Source organism: Mobula hypostoma, chromosome 9, assembly GCF_963921235.1.
Source record: "Mobula hypostoma chromosome 9, sMobHyp1.1, whole genome shotgun sequence".
In the NCBI taxonomy this organism is placed as follows: domain Eukaryota; kingdom Metazoa; phylum Chordata; class Chondrichthyes; order Myliobatiformes; family Myliobatidae; genus Mobula; species Mobula hypostoma.
The window spans coordinates 90,156,424-90,179,978 of NC_086105.1; the positions used below are offsets into that span (position 1 = coordinate 90,156,424).

General features: G+C 44.3%; 1 long non-coding RNA gene across 1 annotated transcript in view; it reads left to right on the plus strand.

The window, feature by feature from the left end:
- LOC134351848 (uncharacterized) overlaps window positions 1-23,555 on the plus strand; it is a 137,795-nt gene that overhangs the window by 109,509 nt on the left and 4,731 nt on the right. Inside the window, exon 3 of the long non-coding RNA XR_010019278.1 lies at window positions 16,680-17,099. This is a non-coding gene — a long non-coding RNA (uncharacterized LOC134351848). The remainder of the gene's footprint in view (window positions 1-16,679; window positions 17,100-23,555) is intronic.

The window sequence follows — 23,555 nt, forward strand, 5'->3', positions numbered from 1 at the left end:
TGGACAAGGACCCAGAACCTGGGTCTTGCCTCAGGCTCAGACCCCAGAACCAGGCAAGGACATGACATGGCTTCAGGACAGGACATGGCTGGGGTCTAGAGGCCTGAGCTTGGAGACAGGCTGGGGTCTTTGCTCTTGAGGCTTGAGGCTGGGGTCTTGGGTCTTGAGCTTGGCTGCAGGATGGGGTCTTGGGTCTTGAGCTTGGCTGCAGGCTGGGATCTTGGGTTTTGAGCTTGGCTGCAGGCTGGGGTCTTGGGTCTTGAGCTTGGGGTTGCAGGCTGGGGTCTTGGGTCTTGAACTTGGCTGCAGGCTGGTGTCGGGTCTTGAGCTTGGCTGCAGGCTGGGGTCTTGGGTCTTGAGCTTGGCTTGGGATCCTTGAGGCTTGAGTTCTTGGAGCTTGGCTTGGGATTCTCGAAGCTTGGGTTCTTGGAGCTTGGCTTGGGATCCTCGAGGCTTGGGTTCTCAGAGCTTGGCTTGGGATCCTCGAGGCTTGGGTTCTTGGAGCTTGGCTGCGGGATCCTCAGAGACAGACTGGGAACTGAACATCAATATAGAGCCAGGACTTATCCTTCGAAAAGCCAGGACTCATCTTTAACATGTGTGATGAGAATACACATAAAATTAAGATGTTTGCTGGCCTGGGTTAGCATCAGTGACATCAGCAAGTGGTCTGCCACCTGCCCTCAGGGGAAGGAGAGATAAGGAACAATGGAGCAGCGTCTGGAGATGTGTAATGAAGGGACGTGGGAGAGAGAGAGCTGTCTGGAGCGGCTCCCCCTTTGAACCCTGAACTGTTTGAAGTGATGGACAGGCGATACCCCAGCAGGGGGATAAAAAGGGACCAGTTCGCTAAGGCAGGAGACACACGCCACCCGAGGTAACGAGACCCTGGAAGCGGTGCGCCTCTCACGAGTGGGTGAGAAGTATCAGACAACGACCAGGGTGGAAAGGTACGATCAGCGGGAACCCGGTGTGTGTCCGCCCTTGCCTAGGTGCCAGGTTCACTGCAGAGGATCGACCGCATCTGGAGGAGGGGTCACAGTCGGTGACCTCAGGTGACATCACCAAGGACCCGCCCAAAAGTTGCTTGTGAGCAATATCGCCGGTCTGTGAGTGAAGCCGTTCTGAATGATCAGTTGTTCCTGTTCTCTCTCTCTCTTCCCCCACGTTGTCCATCGCCATGGCAATGATTACTGCGAACTGAACTTTGAGTCACGTTGAAATTTGGTCATTTACCCCTAGACAACGATAGAGCTTGATTGATGCTGTTATCTTAATTCTGTGCACATGTGTGTTTATCATCGCTGAACTGTTGCATTTATTATCCTGTCGATTACTGTGTTGCTTGTTTCTTTAATAACACTTTCTTAGTTCTAGTACTCCAGACTCCAACTGAGTGAACCATTTCTGCTGGTTTGGCAACCCAGTTACGGGGTACGTAACACATGACACGAACATGAGACAGGACAGAACATAGACATAGAGTCAGGACTTATCTTAAGACAAGCCGGGACTCAACTTCATCTCCACACCAAGGTGGGACAGGTCTCCTCGTCAGGTAACATCAGAATGGCTGGACTTACCCAACAGAGGCAAGGACAAGACAAGACAGATTCCCCCTGCAGGACAATGGCAAAACAGCCTGACTTACCCCACGGAGGCGAGGACAAGACAAGACAAGACATGACCCTCTGCAGGGCAATGGCAGAATGACCTGACTTACCCCACAGAGGCGAGTACAAGACAAGATAGATCCCCCCGCAGGGCAACGGCAAAATGGCCTGGCTTACCCCACAGAGGCGAGGACAAAAAGAGACAAATACCAAAGAACAACAGACAGTTCCATCTCTGCTCCAGGGAAGTCTCAGTTCAGCCAGCAACCTCAGCTAGCTATAGAAACAGCTGGATCCCTACCTAGCTCAGAGTGGCTGGCAGCCACTCAGCTGGCCCAGGAAACAGCCAAATCCATACCGCAAAGACTACTCCAATGAGTGGTAACAAGGCTCCATGAAGCAGTGGTCCTCCAACCAGGCCTAGAGATCACAAATGGTTTCACTATCCTTCCATCAGCAGGTTGCTCCAATGGGAACTGACGAGACAAACCAGCAGCACACACTCGACCCCAAGGCCACTTATACTCCAAGCTCCAAGATGGGAATCAGGTGCCTACGATTAACTCAACCAAACGAGGGACAGCTGGAAGACCCAGAGTCCACGGACCGGACCGTGAGCCGGAATGTGGAATTCACGGACCGGACCATGACAGTGCAGACATCAAGTCACCCACAGAGTGGACATCATGGCCACATAGAAAATATTGTGGTCAGTGTATACATCATGGCCACACCTAGCGTATTGTGGTCAACGCAGACATCACAGCCACTCCTACAGTGTTGTGGTCAGCGTGGACCTCATGGCCACACCTAGACTATAGTGGTCAGCATAGATATGATGGCCACATCTGGAGTATTTTGTCAGTGCAGACATCATGACCACACCTAGATTATCCTGGTCAGCACAGACATCATTGCTGCATCTGTAGTCGACATCATGACCACACTGAGTGTATTGTGGTTAGTGCAGAAATGATGGCCACATCTAGAGGAGAACTCATGGACACACCTAGAATATTGTGGCCAGTGCAGACATCAAGTCGCACCTAAACTGGACATAATGACAGCACATAGAGTATTCTGGTCAGTACAGACAACATGGCCACACCTGGAGTATTGTGGTCAGCATAGGCATCATGGCCACACCAAGATTAGACATCATTGTCACACCTAGAGTATTGTGTCAGCGTAGACATCATGACCACACCTGGAGTAGACATCATGGGCACACTGAGAGTATTGTGGTCAGCACAGGTATCATGGTCATACCAAGTGTATTGTGGTCAGCATAGACACTGTGGCCACACATAGAATATTATGGTCAGCATGGTCATCATGATTACACCTAGAGTATTGTGGTCAGTGTAGGCATAGTCACACGCAGAGTATTCTGTTCAGGGTGGATATCATGGCCACACCTAGATTAGACATCATGGCCAAGCCTAGAGCATTGTGGTCAGCATAGACATCATTGGCTGAACAGGAGAAGACATCATGGACACACCTAGAGTTGAAATCATTGCCAAACCTAGATTATTGTGGTCAGTACTGACATCAAGGCCACACCTAGATTACTCATCATGGTCACACCTATATTAGATGCATGGTCACATCTAGAGTATTATAGTCAGTGCAGACATCATGTCACACCAAGAGTGGACATCATGGCCACACCTTGAGTATGAGGATCAGAGTAGGTATTATGGCCAAACCTAGAGTATTGTTCTCAGCGTGGACATGATGACCACACCTAGATTATTGTAGTCAGCTCAGGCATCATGGCCACTCCAGGCATATTATAATCAGTCCAGCCATCATGACCACACCTAGGGGAGTGTGGTCAGTGCAGACATCAATTCACACCTAGAGTGGACATAATGGCCACACAGAGAGTATTGTGGTCAGCGTGAACATCATGGTCACACCTACGGTATATTCCCACACCTAGATATTATGGTCAGCAAGATACTATGGTCAGCACCAACATGATTCCCACCCCTGGAGCAGACATCATGGCCATGACCAGAGTATTGTGGTCAGAGCAGAAATCATGGCCACACCTGGAGTAGACATCATGGCCGAACCTAGAGTATTGTGTTCTGTGCAGACATCAAGTCTCACCTCGCATGGACACCATGGCCACATACAGAGTATTCTGGTCAGTACAGACAAAGCGACCATACCTAGAGTATTGTGATCAGCACAGACATCATGGGCACATCTTGAGTATTGTGGTCAGCACAGATATCATGGTTACACCTAGAGTATTGTGGTCAGCATAGACATCATGGCCACACAACAGCCCTCGGCCCCGCCAAACTGAGTAATTAGTTTGTGTGGATGCTGTGTGATGTACCCCACCCCGCCCAAATAACAGACAATACACCAGATACAATTAAATGAATTACAGTTTATAGATATTACTGGAACTATATGAATAATAGAGAATAAAATATAAAAGGGAAATAAAAGGCGCCACACTTATAAAAGTTCAATCTCTTCGTGCACAAACAGTTGGAGCTCTGGACCCTCCTTCTTCACCCTGTGATCCCCTCAGACCACCATGACCTGCCGCCTGGGACCAACAACAGAGGTCAACCAGATGCTCCACGTGAGTCTGTCTCCGTCTCTTTGTCAAACACCCTGGACCTCGGACTCCTGATCGGGGTCCAAACCCATTAGCCGACTCACAGCACCTTGTCCATCCTCCTTCTCTCTCTCTCTCTCTCGCGTCTTTTCCCCAAAAACCCGCGCATCACAATAACTTACAGACACACAGAAACAATAACATCTATCCCGATTGGTTCATTCATCCTCTTATCAGTAACATAATCCAAACAAACTGCCAGCAAGAGGACTTTCTCAGCAGTTAACATAACAAAGAAGCCATTTCAATTATAACGTAACAAAGAAGCCACTTCAATTATAACATAACAAAGAAGCCATTTTACTTAGCCTATGCAGTAACATAAAAGAAGAAACCCCTTACAGTTGTAATCAGCGTGGTCATTGTGGCCACATCTGGAGTATTGTGATCAGCATGTACATCATGGTCTCACCTGTGATACACAACATTCCCACATCTAGAGTGTTGTGGTCAGCACAGACAGCATTCCCACCCTTGGAGTAGACATCATGGCCACGACTCGAGTATTGTGGTCAGAACAGAAATCATGGCCACACCTGGAGTAGACATCATGGCTGAACTGAGAGAATTCTGTTCTGTGCAGACATCAAGTCTCACCTAGAGTGGACATCAGGGACAACATTGTCTGTATGTATAGAGTATTCTGGTCAGTGCCAACAGAGTGGCCACGCCTAGAGTATGGTGGTCCGTGCAGACATCATAGCCACTCCTAGAGTGTTGTGGTCAGTGTGGACATCATGGCCACACCTAGATTATTGTGGTCAGCATAGACATCATTGCCACACCTGGAGTGGATATCATGGCCACACCAAGAGCATTGTAGCTAATGCCAAAATCATGGCCCCACCTAGAGTAGACACTATGGGCTAACCTAGAGTATTGTGTTCAATGCAGAGATCAAATCATACCTACAGTGGACATACTGCACGCACATAGAGTATTATGGTCAGCTCAGGTATCATGGTCATACCTAGAGTATTGTAGTCAGTGCAGCCATCATGACCACTCCTAGGGTAGACATCATGGCCACTCCTAGAGTGTTGTGGTCAGCATGGACATCATGGCCACACCAGCAGTAGTCATCATAGCCACACCGAGAGTATTGTGGTCAATGCCGAAATCATAGCCATACCTAGAGTGGACATCATGGGCTAACTAAGAGTATTGTGTTCAGTGCAGAGATCAAGTCACACCTAGAGTGGACATAATGGCCGCACATAGAGTATTCTGGTCAGTGCAGACAGCATGGTCACCCCTAATGTGAGGCCACACTGAGAGTAGACATCATCGTGGTCAGCCTAGACATCATGACCACACCTAGAGTAGACATCATAGGCACACCTGGAGTATTGTGGTCAGCACATATATCATGGTCATACCAAGAGGATAAACATTTTGGCCACACATAGAATATTATAGTCTGCGTAGTCTTTCATGGTCACACCTAGAGGATTGTGGTCAGTGTAGGCATCGTAGTCACATGTAGAGTATTGTGTTCAGGGTGGACATCATAACCACACCTAGATTAGACATCATGGCCAAGCTTAGAGCATTGCAGTCAGCGTAGACATCATTGGCAGACCAGGAGAAGACATCATGGCCACACCTAGATTACCCATCATGATCACACCTAGAGTATTGTAGTCTGTACAGACATCATTGCCATATCTGGAGTAGATATCATAGCCACAGCGAGTGTATTGTCATCAGTGCAGAAATCATGGACACACCTAGAGTAGACATGCTGATGACACAAAGGTTGGGGGTGTTGTGGATAGTGTGGAGGGCTGTCAGAGGTTACAGCAGGACATTGATAGGATGCAAAACTGGGATGAGAAGAGGCAGATGGAGTTCAACCCAGGCAAGTGTGAGGTGGTTCAGTTTGGTATGTCAAATATGATGGCAGAATATAACATTAATGGAAAGGCTTTTGGCAGTGTGGAGGATCAGAGGGATCTTGGGGTCCGAGTCCACAGGACACTCAAAGCTGCTACGCAGGTTGAATGTGTGGTTAAGAAGGCATACGGTGCATTGGCCTTCATCAATTGTGGGATTGAGTTTAAGAGCCGAGAGGTAATGTTGCAACTATATAGGACCCTGGCAGACCCCTCTTGGAGTACTATGCTCAAATCTGGTTGCCTCACTACTGGAAGGACATGGAAATCATAGAAAGGGTGCAGAGGAGATTTACAAGGATGTTGCCTGGAATGGGGAGCATGCCTTATGAGAATAGGTTGAGTGAACTCAGCCTTTTCTCCTTGGAGCGAAGGATGATGAGAGGTGACCTGATAGAGATGTACAAGATAATGAGAGGCATTGATCATGTGGATAGTCAGAGGCTTTTTCCCAGTGCTGAAATGGCTAGCACGAGAAGGCATAGTTTTAAGGTGCTTGGAAGTAGATACAGAGGAGATGTCAGCGGTAATTTTTTTACGCAGAGAGTGGTGAGTGCATGGAATGGGCTGCCGGCGGTGGTGTTGGAGGTGGAAACGATAGGGTCTTTTAAGAGACTTCTGGATGGATACATGGAGCTTAGAAAAATAGAGGGCTATGGGTAAGCCTAGTTGGTTCTAAGTTAAGGACATGTTTGGCACAGTTTTGTGGGCCAAAGGGCCTGTATTGTGCTGTAATTTTTCTCTGCTTCTATGTTTCTTTTTCAATATTTTTATTAATTACTTGCGTAGATGAATACAAAATACATTATGATACTATGGAAACAGAAACAAGACTGAAGTGCCCCAGTGTCCTGACGAAGGTTCTTGGCCTGAAAGGTTGATTGTACCTCTTCCTAGAGATGCTGCCTGACCTGCTGCATTCACCAGCAACTTTGATGTGTGTTGCTTGAAATGCCCCATAACTATGTATAGTAAATTAACCATAATATTGAAAAGGTATATTTTATTCTAATCTAAAGCAAAATCAAAACCCCATAACAAAACATAAAAGAGGAGAGAAAAAACAGCTGTTTGGTTAAAAGAAAAGAAAAAAAATCTCTGACATATAGTCGTAAATTCAAACATATGACAGCCGTCATCATCGCTGAACAAATTGATAATTGTGAAAGTAGTTCCAAAAAGGTCCCCATAATGTGAAAAAATCTTGTCTAGATATAGAAATAGAACACCTAATCTTCTCTAGATTTAAACATGACATAACATCAATCAACCAATGGCCATGAGTAGGCGGAGCGGCATCTTTCCATTTAAGCAACAAAACTCTTCCGGCTAAAAGAGAAATAAAAGCCAAAATATGCAAATCGTTTGGCTTAAGAGTAAAATCATTTCCTCGAACAATGCCAAACAAGAGAGTCAGAGGGTTGGGTTTAAAGTTTACATTAAAAAGTTGCGAGAAAGTTTGAAATACTTCTTTCCAAAATTGGCAGGACCTATGTTTCCATGTTTCATGGCTGAACCTAGAGTACTGTGTTCAGTGCAGACATCAAGTCTCACCTAGAGTGGACATCATGGCCGCACATAGAGTATTATGGTCAGCGTAGACAGCATGGTCACACCTAGAGTATTGTGGTCAGCATGAACATTGTGGTCATCAATAGAATATTATGGTCAGCCTAGTCATCATGGCCATACCTAGAGTGTTGTGTTCAGTTTAAGATGTTGGAAAAAAATTTGTAGCTTGGGTTGAAGATGCTGTTGTTGAGTGACTTGCCGAGCTGTCTTGTTAGCTGGTAGATATTTCGTTACCCAGCTACAACATCATCAGTGCAACTTGGAATGAAATGCTGGTGATCTACATCGTTGGTCTTTTATGTGTCCTGTGATTAGTCTGTTTGTGTGTGTGTGTGTGCGTGTGTGTGTGTGTGTGTGTCTGTGGTGTATGTGCCATTTCTATCAGTTACCGATTATGTAATCCGCAATTGGTTCGTTAAAATCCGATTAGATGATAATTGTTGTCCGGGCTGTGTTAGTCGACCGTTATGTAGGACTAACGTCGTCTTCATTGATTGACTCTTGGCTCTTGACTGATGACTTGACACTTAAGCCACTTGCTGTTCATATATCCTTGTTGATAGCTTCCTACCTATCCATCCAATATAATGCCTGTCGCAGTTGGTGTTCATTCTGTGTGTCGTTTATTCTTGATAGACATTGGCGTAGTGTGGCTGTAGGTTTGTGTACTACTCTGATGTCAAATGGTCGCAGAAATCTTTTGGTCATTTCCAATACATTTTTGATATAGGGTAGGGTGACCAGCTTGATTGGACGCTGTGTGCTTCTTAGATTTTGTTGGTTGGACCAACAGCGCTGAACGAAATTCCTTGAGTATCCATTGTTCTTGAAAACTTTGTAGAGTTGTTCTTCTTCACTATGGAATGTAAAGTGGCTTTGTTCTCCACCCAGAATTCTATCAACAAGCACGTTAAAATGAACCCAGTTGACATCTCACTTCAGCGTCAGGTCATCAGTCTAGAGCCTAGAGCCAATTCATACCTAACTACATGCGTCAATCAATGAAGATGATGCTAATCCTACATAACAGTCGACTTACACAGCCCGGATAACAATTATCACCTAATCAGATTTTAACAAACCAATCGCAGATTACATAATTGGTAACCAATAGAACTGGCACATATACCCAAACACACACACACACACACACACACACACACACACACACACACACACACACGCAGACTAATCACAGGACACATAAAAGATGAACAATGTAGATCACCAACATTTCATTCGACGTTGCACTAATGATGTCACCTAGTTGGCTAACGAAACATCTACAAGCCAACAAGCCAGCTCAGTGAGCCACTCAGCAACAGTATTGTGGTCAGTGTAAGCATCATCATCACACATAGAGTATTGTGATCAGGGTGAACATCATGGCCACCTCAAGAGTCAACATCATGGCCAAGCCTAGAGCATTGTGGTCGTGTAGACATCATTAGCAGACCAGGAGAGGACATCATGGCCACGCCTAGATTAGACATCTTGGCCACATCTAGAATTGACATTGTGGCCAAATCTAGAGTAATGCAGTTAGTGTAGACATGATGGCAACACCAAGATGACTCATTATGGTCACACCTAGAGTATTGTGGTTGGTATGGTCTATCATGGCCACACCTAGCAGATTGCGATCAGTGCAGAAATCATAGCTACTCCTAGAGTATTGTGCTCAGCCTGGACATGATGGCTACACCTAGATTATTGTGGTCAGCTCAGACATCATGGCCACACCAGGCGTATTAAGAGACCTTGGCCATTCCTGGCCACACTGAGAGAATATTGGTCAGCGTAAGCATCATGAACACAAATAACATATTTTTGTCAATGCAGAAATCATGGCCACTCCTAGAGTAGAGATCATGGCCACACCCAGAGTGTTGTGGTTGGCATAGACATCATGGCCACACCTAGAGTATCATGGTCAGCGCAGACATCGTTGACAGACCAAGTGAATACATCATGACCTCACCTAGAGTATTGTGGTCAGCACACATATCATGGCCACACCTAGAATAGAGAGCATTGTCACATCTAGAGTTGACATCATGCCCGAACCTAGAGTATTCTGGTCTGTGCAGACATCAAGTCTCACCTAGAGTGAACATAATGGCCATACAGAGAGTATTCTGGTCGGTGCAGGCAACATGGCCACACCTAGAGTATTGTGGCACTCCTAGAGTGTTGTGGTCAGCATAGACATCATTGCCATACTTGGAGTAGACATCATGGCCATAACTAAGGTATTGTGGTCTGAGGAGAAATCATTGCCACACCTGGAGTAGACATCATGGTTGAACCCCTAGAGTACTGTGTTCTGTGCAGACATCAAGTGTCACCTGGAGTGGTCATCATTGCCACATACAGGGTATTGTGGTCAACATCGACATTATGGCCACACCCACAGTAGACATCATGGCCACACCTAGAGTATTGTGGTCAGTGCAGACATCATGACCTGAAGTCCTATTCCTGAGCTGTTTCATCAAAATCAGAGGAGAAAATGACCACAAATTGTTTTAGGTGTTTGGTGACTGGTGAGAAGTACTCCCCATAAATTTAGAAGATTACACAGTGAAGAATGTTTATTTAATGCTACAATAGGTTGGTATTTTTAATAACTTTTTTCACAATAAAAATATATACCCTGGACAAAATCAGAATCAGAATTAAGTTTATTATCACCAGTATGGGTTGTGAAATTTGTTAACTTAGCAGCAGCAATTCAATGCAATACATAATATAGAAGAAAAAAAGTAAAAATAAATAATTAAATCAATTACTGTATATGTATGTTAAGTAGATTAAAACTCATGCAAAAACAGAAATAATATGTATTTAAAAAGTGAGGTTCAATATCCATTTAGGAATCGGACAGCAGAGGTGAGGAAACTGTTCCTGAATCACTGAGTGTGTGCCTTCAGGCTTTTGTACCTACTACCTGATGGTAACAATGAGAAAAGGGCATCCCCTGGGTGCTGGAGGTCCCTAATAATGGGAGCTGCCTTTCTGAGACACCGCTCCTTGAAGATGTCCTGGGTTCCCTATAGGCTATTACCCAAGATGGAACCGACTAAAGTTACGACCCTCTGCAGCTTCTTTCCGTCCTGTACAATGGTGCCCCACCCTCATACCAGACAGTGATGCAGCCTGTCAGAATGCTCTCCACGGTACATCTATATAAGTTTTTGAGTGCTTTTGTTCACATACCAAATCTCTTCAAACTCCTAATGAAGTATAGTCGCTGTCTTGCCTTCTTTATAGCTGCATCAATATATTGGGACCAGGTTAGATCCTCAGAGATCTTGACACCCGGGAACTTGAAACTGCTCACTCTCTACTGCTGATCCCTCTGTGAGGATTGGTGTGTGTTCCTTTGTTTTACCCTTCCTGAGGTCCACAATCAGCTCTTTCGTCTTACTGACATTGAGTGCCAGGTTGTTGCTGCAACTCCACTCCACCAGTTGGCGTATCTCACTGCTGAACGCCCTCTCATCTCCATCTGAGATTCTACCAACAGTGGTATCATCAGCAAATTTATTGATGGTATTTGAGCTATGCCTAGCCACACAGTCATGGGTATAGAGGGAGTAGAGCAGTGGGCTAAATACACATTCTAGAGGTGCACCAGTGTTGATCATCAGCGATGAAGAGATATTTTCACCAATCTGCACAGATTGTGATCTTCCACTTAGGAAATCGAGGATTCAATTGCAGAGGGAGGTACAGAGACCCAGGTTCTGTAACTTCTCAATCAGGATTGTGGGAATGATCGTGTTAAATGCTGAGCTATCATCGATGAGCAACATCCTGACATAGGTGTTTATATTATCCAGGTGGTCTAAGGCCGCGTGAAAAACCATTGAGATTGCATCTGCCGTTGACCTATTGTGACAATAGGCAAATTGCAATGGGTCCAGGTCCTTGCTGAGGCAGGAGTTCAGTCTTGTCATGACCAACCTCTCAAAGCATTTCATCACTGTAGATGTAAGTGCTACTGGGTGATAGTCATTAAGGCAGCTCACATTATTCTTCTTTGGCACTGGTACAATTGTTGCCTTTTTGAAGCAAGTGGGAACTGTCACCCATAGCAGTGAGAGTTTGAAAATGTCCTTGAATACTCCCGCCAGTTGGTTGGCACAGGTTTTCAGAACTTTACCAAGTACTCCGTCGGGGCCTTCCGCCTTATGAGGGTTCACCCTCTGGAAAGACAGTCTAACATTGGCCTCTGAGACAGAGTTCACAGGGTCACCGGGTGCAGCAGGGATCTTCACAGCTGTAGTTATATTCTTCCTTTCAAAGTGGGCATAGAAGGTATTGAGCTCATCTGGTAGTGAAGCATTGCTGCCATTCATGCTATTGGGTTTTACTTTGTAAGAAGTAATGTCTTGTAAGCCCTGCCAGAGTTGTCGTACATCCGATGTCGCCTCCAACCTCATTTGAAATTGTCTCTTCACCCTTGAAATAGCCTTCTGCAAGTCATACCTGGTTTTCTGGTGCAGACCTGGGTCATCAGACTTGAATACCACAGATGTAACTTTCAGCAGACGACGTACCTCGTGGTTCATCCATGGCTTTTGGTTTGGGAATGTACAGCAAGTCTTTGTAGACACACACTCATCCACACAGGTTTTAATGAAGTCAGTAATAACTGCAGCATACTCATCCAGGTTCGAAGATGAATCCCTGAGTACAGTCCAGTTCACTGATTCAAAGCAGTTCTGTAGACGCTCCTGTGCTTCCCTTGTCCATACCTTCTTGGTCCTCACTGCGGGTGCTGCAGTCTTCAGTCTCTGCCTATACTCAGGGAGTAGAAGTACAACCAGGTGATCAGACTTCCCGAAGTGAGGGGGTGGAATAGCACGGTAGGCATTCTTGATGGTGGTGTAGCAATGGTCCAGTGTGTTGTTTCCTCTGGTATTGCAAGTGATCTGTTGATTGTAATTGTTTAGCGATTTTTTTCAGACTGGCCTTGTTAAAATCTCTCAAAACCATGGTGAAGATATTAGGATGTGCTATTTGTGCATGTTGATCCCATTGTTCAGATCATCTAAAACCTGCTTGGCATTGGTCTGAGCTAGGATGTATACCGCTACCAAAGTGATCACGGAACTCTCCTGTGGTAGGTAAAATGGACTGCACTTAATTGCGAGAAACAAACTGTGCAAAAGAAACAAACTGCAAAAAAAAACTTTTTATGTTCATGGTCATCGCAATCAGGAATGTCAACTTTTTCTTTTAAAAAGCAAACATAGCCCGAAGCCACTCGTGTGGTCTCTGGGGTGATAGGCTCTTTTCACAGTTTAAGAGGCCTTTCATACTGACCCACCCACCCACCCATCCATGTGCAATTGGGGGAGGAAGCTAGTCTGTGGCCCTTCTCCACACAGGTTTAGCGTTGGCTGCAGTGAGCTTCAGTGCACCCCTCGGCACACATTTCTGCAGTCTGCAGAATTCCCTTCAGGACATCTCAGTGTGCTGGAAGTCCAACAGGTTTTGGGCAGACCAAAGGGCGTCTTTCACCACATTGATGATTTTGCAGCAGCACTTGATTTCTGTCTCAGTGTGTGTCACTGGGAACGGCCCCTAGATTAAAGTCCTCTGTTATGCAGCTGATGGGGATGAACTAGGACAAAGGCTCCTCCACACCCTCTTAGCAAATCAACAGTCAATAAAGAGGTGGCTGATCATTTCTCACCACTGTCGCCATCCCAAAGGCAGCATACATTAGGCGTGAGAGGTTGTTTGTAAAGGAAGGCTCCGACTGGGAGGTAATTTCTCACCAGCAACCAAGTGAAGTCTTGGCACTTGTTAGACTAATCTGGTGAAGAGGCATTCTGCTTCATGACTTGGACTATTTGCTCAAGAAATATACCTACATAATTCATAGTGTCCCTGTCCCACAGTGTCTGAAATACATTCCACACTGACCACTATCTGATGAACTTCAGGTCAAAGATGTTTGCTTGGAAGGGCTCTTCCACAAAGGACAGGTAGTGCAGCAACATGCAGCTGACTGGAACACTGTGCGGTAGAGGAGCCAGGCCTATCTTCTTCAACTCCAGAGACAGATAGAACATCAACATGGTGTGACATTTTGTGTTCATTTACTCTTGGTCCACACACTGCCTGATACAACCGCACATGAAGATGGTCATCAGGCTGAGGGCAACGTTGGGTACACTTTAGCCTCATTCTTGGGAACTTATGAATACTAACGCATTAGGCTTTCTCCCCGGATCAAGTGCAGGAGGTCCTGTGTGATTACTGAGGCATAAGAGCAAATAACAGACCATACCTGTATCAAGTACAGCAGTACAGAGCATATCATACCTGATAAACATATTCTTCCCAGTTATTGACAAAGAATGGCATTTTCATAAACCGAATTTTTATTTTACTTACCCAATCCACTTCAGTCAGTTCCTGTTACACACCTTAGTCCCATTGAACTGGATCCCCAGCACCTTCAGATAAGAGGTTTTGGATTGATTGAGCCAGTTGTAGAAAAGCATGACCTCACTCTTCCTGCGGTTTGACACTGACCACTGTTGGAAATTCAGACTGGTCACAGATGCTGATAATTGTGTGTACTGACCATGGATCTGAGCAGAAAACAGTGACATTATCCATGTACAGAGAGATTTTGATCAGCACAGGCAAGGCATACACATTGATAGATCGAGCAGAGTGTTACAGTACTTTACATCTGCCACGAGGAGCCCCCTTCCACCTTTTTTGACTTCAATAATTGAGAACTTATTTCCTTGCAGCAGTATGCCCTGGCTAGATGTGTGACTATCATTCCACCCCCTCCTCCACCCAACTATATAGACAACTCAAGGGGCCAACTTCAGGACAACCTCTGATTGTTGTGGAGGTATAAGAGCCCAAACTCCTTTAAAAAGGTCACATCTACCATTGACCTTGACAAACTATAGTAAGGTGTTAACATATTGCATGGTGCTTTTCATACTGCCCATATTTAGAGACACCAGTTTTATCTGCATTATTATACTTGACTCCTGCGATCTCAAATACAGCTCATCTTCAATCAGCTTGAACCATCATGCCCAAAGCCTTGGTTTTGGCCTCGGGTACTGGGACAGTCCTCCCCAAGGTGTGGCAGTGGTAGATGTGTCAGTGGGGGAAGGTTAGTCTCCGTTCCAATCTCTAGCTCTGGTTATTCCTTACCCTCCATCTCTCAGAGTTGGAGTGCATCAGGTGCAGTTCTGCTCACGGCAAGCTGAGTTTCTTCCTCACCTATATTTGTCTGTAGGCACCCCTCCTCTTTGTCCCCTCCAGTTAGACTCTTCTTCTGCATGCACTGTCGTTCTGCAATGTTCGCTTCATTCTCCAGTGAGATGTTGTTGTCATCTGTCCATTGCATTGTCCTTTTCTTCCCTTTACATTTACTCTCAGAACCAGTCGTCTTCTGTGTGGTGTCATCTGAGACGTTTTCCTTTACACCATCTGCCATTCTCCTTCTTGTCCCTCTGTCATCTCATCTATGATATTTCCTCTTGGGGATGGGCCTCTGGGCTTGTGATTGGGGTTTGGGAGCCAAAGGTGCCTGGCCTTCCCTCAGTCTCTTCAAAGGTCTTTGCACTGGTTCTTATGGGGAACCAAATTCCTATGGGGGTTGTTGGTGCCTGCTTGCTCTCTTATTGCCTGGGCATAATTACAGGGATGTTTTGGGAAGACCCTGTACAAGTTGCAACTTTTGCTTTCGCTGCAGTTCTTGGTCTGACCAGAACTGTTGGATGCAGTGGTAGCTAACAGTGTTACTCCTGTGCCACTCAGTTAGCCACTCCCATATGGGAGGAGTTCACATACTGTACAAGCAAAGATATCAGTAAAGTTCAGTCGAGTATCCTGCACGCTGCCGTCCTGGTGTGCTCTGCACCATCCCTCAATAATAAACACAACATGGTGTCAGAAGTGGTTATCATTGATATATTTGGTGTTACAGACCAAGTGAAATCCCCAACAAGAAATACCTTACAGTAAGGTTGTTGTTTTTCACGTATATCTATGAAAAATATCCAGAGACATATCAACCCACACTGCCTCTGCTAGTTTGCTAAATGTATGCACCATGAGACTGAGCTGAGAAAGGGACAAGGTTGCCAGGCAATGCCTTCAAGCTGCACCCAAAAGTGGATGCATTGTAATAATCTGTAGGCCACTAGCCTGGGGAAGTGCACACAGACAGAGACAGCAGAGAAGTCAGAGAAGTCAGTCAAACTCTCAAGGTGAGAAGAAAAGTCCTTTGTAGTCCAAATAAATAAAATAATAAATAAACAAACAAACAGGGAAATGGAGCAAATACCTGCAGTAATTACAACTACTAACCACTCCCCCCCCCCCCCGCCCTGCCCGAGACATTTGATTTCTCTAAAACAGGGTACTTTAAGAGATTTAGAGTTGCAAGCAATCTCACTCAGCTTCATAAGAGCGTCAAGTAAGCACACTGAAATACTGCTTGGGTGATAAAGCAAATGACATAATAACTGGATTAGGACTGACTCATACTCAGTAAAAGGGGTACAAAACAGTGCAGGACAAATTCAAAGAATATTTCACAGGAAAGTGAAATGTGGTATATGAGAGGATAAAGTTCTACTCCCGAAAAAAGGAGCCAGATGAAAATGTAAATGAGTTCATCACAGCATTGTATATCCGGTCAGACAGCTGTGCATATGGAAATCTGAGAGATGAGCTCATTAGAGATAAGATTTCTGTCAGGCTACTAGACACTAAATTGGGACTGACAAATGGTCAGAAAAAGGACAAACTGTTCAGGACGGATTCAAAGAATATTTCACAGGAAATATTCAAAGGGCGGAGCTTAGGGTGATGGCATCTAATGGCAACTCCTTCATTTGCATCTTTGGAAACAGTTCTATTTCTATCTTTAATATCTCTTTTTTTCCTTTTCAGGGTTCTTTTGAAGACCCTGACCTGGAGTTACACTCTGACTTCGGTTATTTGCGGGAAATGGGACCCGCTGTCATGGCCTCACGACCGGCCATTTTTTGATTTGCCAAGGACACAGCCTGGAAGACCAGCGCGCCCTCAGGATGCTGGATTTTCATGGCTCTGGAGGTGGGCAGATTCCAGGTTCGTGCTGCCGCAGAAAATTGATGCATCATGGGAGACGGAAGATCGAAAGCAGCGAGCTGGCTGGTGGCTGTGTGCCCAGAGACTCGAGGTCATTGGACACAGAGCTCGGAAAAAGCGACACAACAGAACTTTAACACCATAAATCAGCGAGTTGTTTTGTTATGTCTCTCTTCTCGCTGTGAAAAAGGGACATATCTTTTTCCCTCACTATGGAGAGAGAGCCTGTGGTATTACCAGGTGAACGAGTAGTCTTTGGGGTTCTGCAAGTCTGTGTCTTTATTGACGCTTTGCTGCATGCTTGAGTGCTCGGTGGAGAGTGCTGATTCTTTTTTGCTGGTGGGGATGGGGGGTCATCACTTTGCTGCTGCTTATGTGTGGGAGGGGGGAGTTGGGGAGTCTTTGGCTATTCTTATGCTACCAATTGTCCTCAGAGAGAGTGCAATAAGATTCAGACAAGCAGGCAGGAGATAAAAAGATGGAACAACCTACGAATGTATCGGAGATCCACAGTTTCCTTGGCATGGTAAACCAGCTGGTAAAGTTCATTGCAGATTGGGTGAAGAAAACAAAGCCATTATGAGACCTCTTCTCTCAGAGAAACTTTTGAGGCAGAGACGCACCACAGGAGAAGTCATTCCCTTCACTTAAAGCAGAACTTATCTCTCCACAAACATTGGTATTCTTTAATCTGAACAAAGTAACCAAGGTCTCAGCAAATGCCTCATCGTTTGGCCTAGGGGGAGTGCTCATGCAAAACTGCAGTGGTGTATGGAAATCGGTGGCATATGCATCAGGAGCATTGACCCCTTTTCAACAGCGGTATACCCAAATCAAAAAGAAGACGTTGGCTCTCATGTAGACTTGTGAATACTTCAGCTGCTACTTGATAAACACCAAATTCCTACTTGAAACAGGCCACAAGCCACTTGTCAGCCTTTTCAGCTCGAAACACTTGGATGAGTTACCTCCACGTCTGCAAAGATTCAGAATAAGGCTTATGCGATATTGTTATGACATTGAACATGTCCCTGGTAAATCTTTCACAACACCAGACACTTTGTCAAGGATACCATGGAAAAGTGAGTGGACAGCAGCTGACTCTGCCTCTTGGATGATTCCAACATCTACTTACCTCAGGTATGTAAAAGCTTTCCTGCATCACAGAGTAAACTGGACGAAATTCACACTAAATTGAAAAAGGACCAAATTTACAGCAAGGTAGTGCAATACTGTGAGCTTGGATGGCCAGCTGTTCCAAAAAGAGCTCATGAACTCAGACCTTACTGGCTTGAAAGAGATACACTCACCATTCTTGATGGTTTGCTGCTAAAAGGTGATAGAGTCATCATTTCTGCTTCTATGCTCACCAAAGTCATCAGTCAAATCCACCAGGAAATCAAAGCATCGAAAAACATGGCTGAAGAACAAGGCAGTCCATGTGGTGGCCTGGTCTGAGCACACAGCTCGGAGATTATGTAAATCAATCTAGAAAAATGCTCAAAATCACACTGAGCCTCTCTGTCCCACAGAATTCCCAGACTTCCCATGGCAAATTGCAAACACGGGTATTTTTGAGCCAAAAAGAGACAAATATCTTCTAAATGTGAATTACTACTCATGGGATGTTGAGGTGCAGCATTCTGGAAGAACTCGACCACAGCCGACTCTTGAGTCCGTCCGAAAATTTCGAGCCTCTGACCAGCCCTCCGACACCGAGCACCGAACACCATTTCTGCCGAGCGCTTCGACCCCGGCCCCGGCAACAGGCAATAGGCAAAGCTGAGGATTTGGGTCCTTCCCCTCTGGAGATTCTCAATGGCACAGTAGCAGCAGCAGTGAAGCAGGCATTTCAGAAGTTTCTTCAGGTGTTCCTCCATGCTTCTCACGTCTGTTTCCATCAAATCAGGATTGTGCATGGCCCCTAGTTAACACATACGATATCATTTCGGAGCTGCCGCGCGTGCTACGTCGCGCCACCATCTTCTCCTCTCCCTCCATATACCAGATCGGGTCGTTTATTTGTCCCACCACAGAGATATACTCCATAGCCTAATACCTGAGGGCAAGTGACTAAACAGGCAGAATAATCCTTTCATTTTGTCATAGAGTTCAGATAGCCTACCTTGATCTCCATTATATTTAGTATTTTTTTAAGTTCTAATGTTGAAGACATCTTACAAAATGAGACTACTCTTGAAAAAAAGGAATTGGTGAAAAAAGGAAGAAAGCAAAGAGAGAGAGACTGTTAAAAACAAAGAGAAAGACAGTTACAATCTTGGGCAAACCTTTTTTATGTTTATGTAAGGAGCATAAGTGATGTGCTATTGGTAAAGTGAATTGAATTGCACCATTTCACTGACTTTAATTTCAATGCAGTTCTATAGACAAGAATTACATACCTAGTTTTGCATTTTTTTTTCCTAAAGAAGGGGATATGTAGTGCCAGTTAATAGTGTTATTACTGTATCACTCAGTTAGCCACTCTCACATGGGAGGAATTAACATACTGTACAAGCAGTGATATCAATCGAGTTCAATCGAGTAGCCTGCATGCTGGTATCTTGGTGTGCTCTGCACCATCCCTCAATAACAAACTCAACAGTGGAGATCAGAGATCATGGAGAGCTATAGGATGTTAAAAACATGAGCGGGTGTGGCAGTGAAAGGGCTTGGGCATGGGAATGAAAATTTTATAATCAATGTTTGACTAAATACAAAGCAAGCATAGCACAGAGGTTTAATTGGATATACTTACTGAAGTCTCATGAGCATGTGTTGGAGACAGCTAACTTGTGCTTTGTAAAAAGTGATGTGAATAAACTAATAACATTAGGAATCAAAGATTCAAAATACACTTCTCACCAAACGATCAATGCAGTATACAACCCTGAGAATCATCTACCCACAGACAGAAAACAACCCTGAGATTCATCTTCCTCACATACAGTATACAATCATCAGAATCATCTTCCCCGCAGACAGTAAACAACCATCAGAATCATCTTCCCTGCAGACAGTGTACAACCATCAGAATCATCTTCCCTGCGGGCAGTGTACAACCATCAGAATCATCTTCCCCACAGACAGTATGCAACCATCAGAATTATCTTCCCCACAGACAGTATAGAACCATCAAAATCATCTTCCTCACAGACAGGATACAACCATCAGAACCATCACCCCACAGACAGTATAGAACCATCAGATTCATCTTCCCCACAGACAGTATACAACCATCAGAATCATCTTCCCCACAGACAGTATACAACCATCAGAATCATCTTCCCCACAGACAGTGTACAACCATCAGAATCATCTTCCCCACAGACAGTATACAACCATCAGAATCATCTTCCCCACAGACAGTGTACAACCATCAGAATCATCTTCCCCACAGACAGTATACAATCATCAGAATCAGCACCCCACAGACACAAGGAAAACCATGTAACCCATTCAAAGATAAAACATCAACTGCCCCTCACCAAGCACAGAAAAAAAACAAACTGTACAAATGGCAACAAAAGAAAACTGAGTGAATAATACAGAATATAAATCAAAATCGAGAGCCTGGGTTAATTCAGATAAGCTCAGTGTTTGTTATCTGCAGGCCACCCTGACTGAAAATTCCCCAAAATAGTAATGAGAAAAGGAGCAACCCGAAACCAATGCACAAACTGCAGTGTCCAAATCTGTCCCGAGACCCATGACTCTGGCACCACCCTCTAGCATCACAGAGCGAGAGAGAGACAGATCATTCGAATGCAGGGATCATCCTTTGGAGCCAGGGAGTGAGTGAGTGATTGAGAGAAAGAGAGAGTGCGAGAGAGAGAAAGAGAGAGAGAGAGAGAGAGAGAGAGAGAGAGAGAGAGAGAGAGAGAGAGAGAGGGAGAGAGTATCACACACAGACACCTTCATCTGGCAAAAGCAAGAAGCTGGTAGATGGCACTGAACAGCTGCTCACCTTCGTCATTCACCTCAATGATTTCAATCTTGCTCAGTGCTTCAGTTGATGAGATTGGTGTAAACGGAGTCAATCATGAGCTAACACCCCATCTCCACGCCTCTTAGCCTGGAGGTCACACACCTTTCTTGACACTCGCGGAACAGCCCCAGAGATAGCAAAACAGCAGATCGCACAATTGGCTTGAAAACACACCAATATGTAGATCACAGGCTCCAGCAGTAACAGAGCTACATTTGAAAGAAAAAAGACGTGAAAGAAGTTGTTTCAGGAACGATCTGGAAGATATCACTCTTGGTCACTTTGTTCACTGGTGCCATCTTCTTCGAGAAACCATTAGTCAACATTTGAATGGACAAGATGTGCAATGACTAGTAACACTTTTAAAATCTGAATTCAACATGCCAACTTCCAAAATGTCATTTTATCCTGCTATACAGTCAGTAGCCACTTTATTAGGTACCTTATTAGGTGTTGTTTTCTGCTGGTATAGCCTTCCTCCTTCAGTTCACTCAAAGATGCTCTTTTGCACACCACTGTGGTCATGCATATTTATTTGAGTTGCCTTCGCCTTCCTGTCAGCTTGAATCAGTCTTGCCATTCTCATTTGACCTCTCTCATCAACAAGGTATTTTTCACCCACAGAACTGCCACTCACTGAATTTATTTTTGTTTTATTTTTCACACTGTTCTGTTCTCTGGAAATGCTAAAGACCGTTATGTGTGAAAATCCCAGGAGATTAGACATTTCTGAGATACTCAAATGACCTCATCTGCCACCAATAATCATTCCATGGTCACTTAGATCTCATTTCTTCCCTATTCCAAGTTTGTTCTGAACAACAAATAAACCGTTTGACAGTGTCTGCATGCTTTTTTGTGTTGAGTTGCTGCCACATGATTGGCTGATTATATATTTACATTAACAAGTAGTGTACAGGTGTTGTCCAATAAAGTGGCCACTGAGTATACAACCAATCCTCTCACCAACTCTTCAGTTTGCTCTGGCTTTGACCTCAAGCCCCAAAGATGGAATTCTAGTATTCTACTGCATTATAGCTGCAATAAGAAATGGGGAAAAGTGTTTAGTATTAGGTTTTCTCAGAAATTTTGTGAAACCTAGTTGTTGTTTCATTGAAGTGAAATTTTCTGTTGTACATTATGTGACGTCATGTCTCATTCAGAAATGTCCATGTCACCATGTCCCAATATGCCAAGCAGTAACTTCAACAAGAACCATAGAGGAATACAGCTATTGGATAACACCCTGAGCTCTGCAATTTCTATTAGCATTATTTTACCATCACCTGTTGTTTTGCAGATGGACCATCAGTAAGGAACAAAGACAATTTAAGCCACTGGATTGAATAGGGGCAAGTTGGTTAATCACAACACATATTCCCTCTGTTTGGCCTATTTTATGATACAGAGATTGGCCTTGAATTTAAGCTGCCCGAGTGTTAAGTGTATAAATGTTTAATGTCCCCTGAGCCAGCATTCAGAACTTAAGAGTCCAGGACCTCTCAAAGTCAAGTAATACTCCAGCAGTGAATATATTAAAGGATTAAATCAAATGGATGGACGATTCCATAGCTAACTTGCATTGTTTTCAAAAAAATGATTCCCCCACCTTCAAATTACCTCCCACGAGGAAAGTGTAAAGATAAAATATTTGATTGGTTGAGTTCATTTTTCTCTGTTTGTGAGTGTATAATGATTTTATCTCTCTATCCTACATTTACCTACATGGTCAGACCCCTGGAGGCTGCAACCCATTCTTGTTAAGAACATTTTTGTGAAATATGTTTTCATAACTTTGGCGCTGAGAAAAATTATCCAAAGCCATCCTCTGACTATACTCAATGAAACATGCTTAAAAATTACTAATATAAAATGCTGCAGGAGCTGGACGTCTAAAAGAATGCATCAGAACAAATGCCAAAAATGTGCAGAAAGTCAGTGTGCGTCTATGGAGGGAGGAAGCGGTCCATGTTTTGGGTTGGTGACCTTTCATCAGATCTGGTTTTGCATCAAAGATAAAATGAGTCTTAAGATGTAGAAAAGTATGCAGGTGGTAAGGAGGGTGTTAGGAGGGAGCATGAACGACAAGACCTGTTGTAGGGCAGGAGAACTTCAGGATAAAGAAAATGACAGTTCAAGGTAACATGAGACTAGAGGAGGTGAAAATGTAGTATGATGATCTGAAAGTACAAAGGAATTGGATGGAATGGTGAAAATCCAGAATAAAATATTGTAAGTGCATCATGTCAAAAATTGTTGAATGCAGGGTGGAGTCAGGAAAACTAGAATGTGCCCAATCTGAAGGGGAAGAGCCAATGATCAGGTTTATTTTAACCTACTTGGGAATGTTGTAGGAAGTTGAATTCAGAATAGTCAGATATGATCTCACAACACTACAAATGAACAGACTAGACGATACTATGAATGTCAAAAAATTCACAAACAGTTTTGTATTTATTAATTTTTTTATAAATAAGGTATTTTTTTGAAATAAAAAATAGAGTTCAGAGATGGAAAATTAAAGTGACAGGTGGCATGCAATACTATTAGTTTCAGTGTAATTATGGAGAAAGATAGGACTGGACCTAGGATTGAGGTTTTTGATTGGAGAAAGGCTAACTTTGAGGAGATGCGAAAGGATTGAGAAGGAGTGGATTGGGACAATTTGTTTTATGGGAAGGATGTAATAGAGAAATGAAGGTCATTTA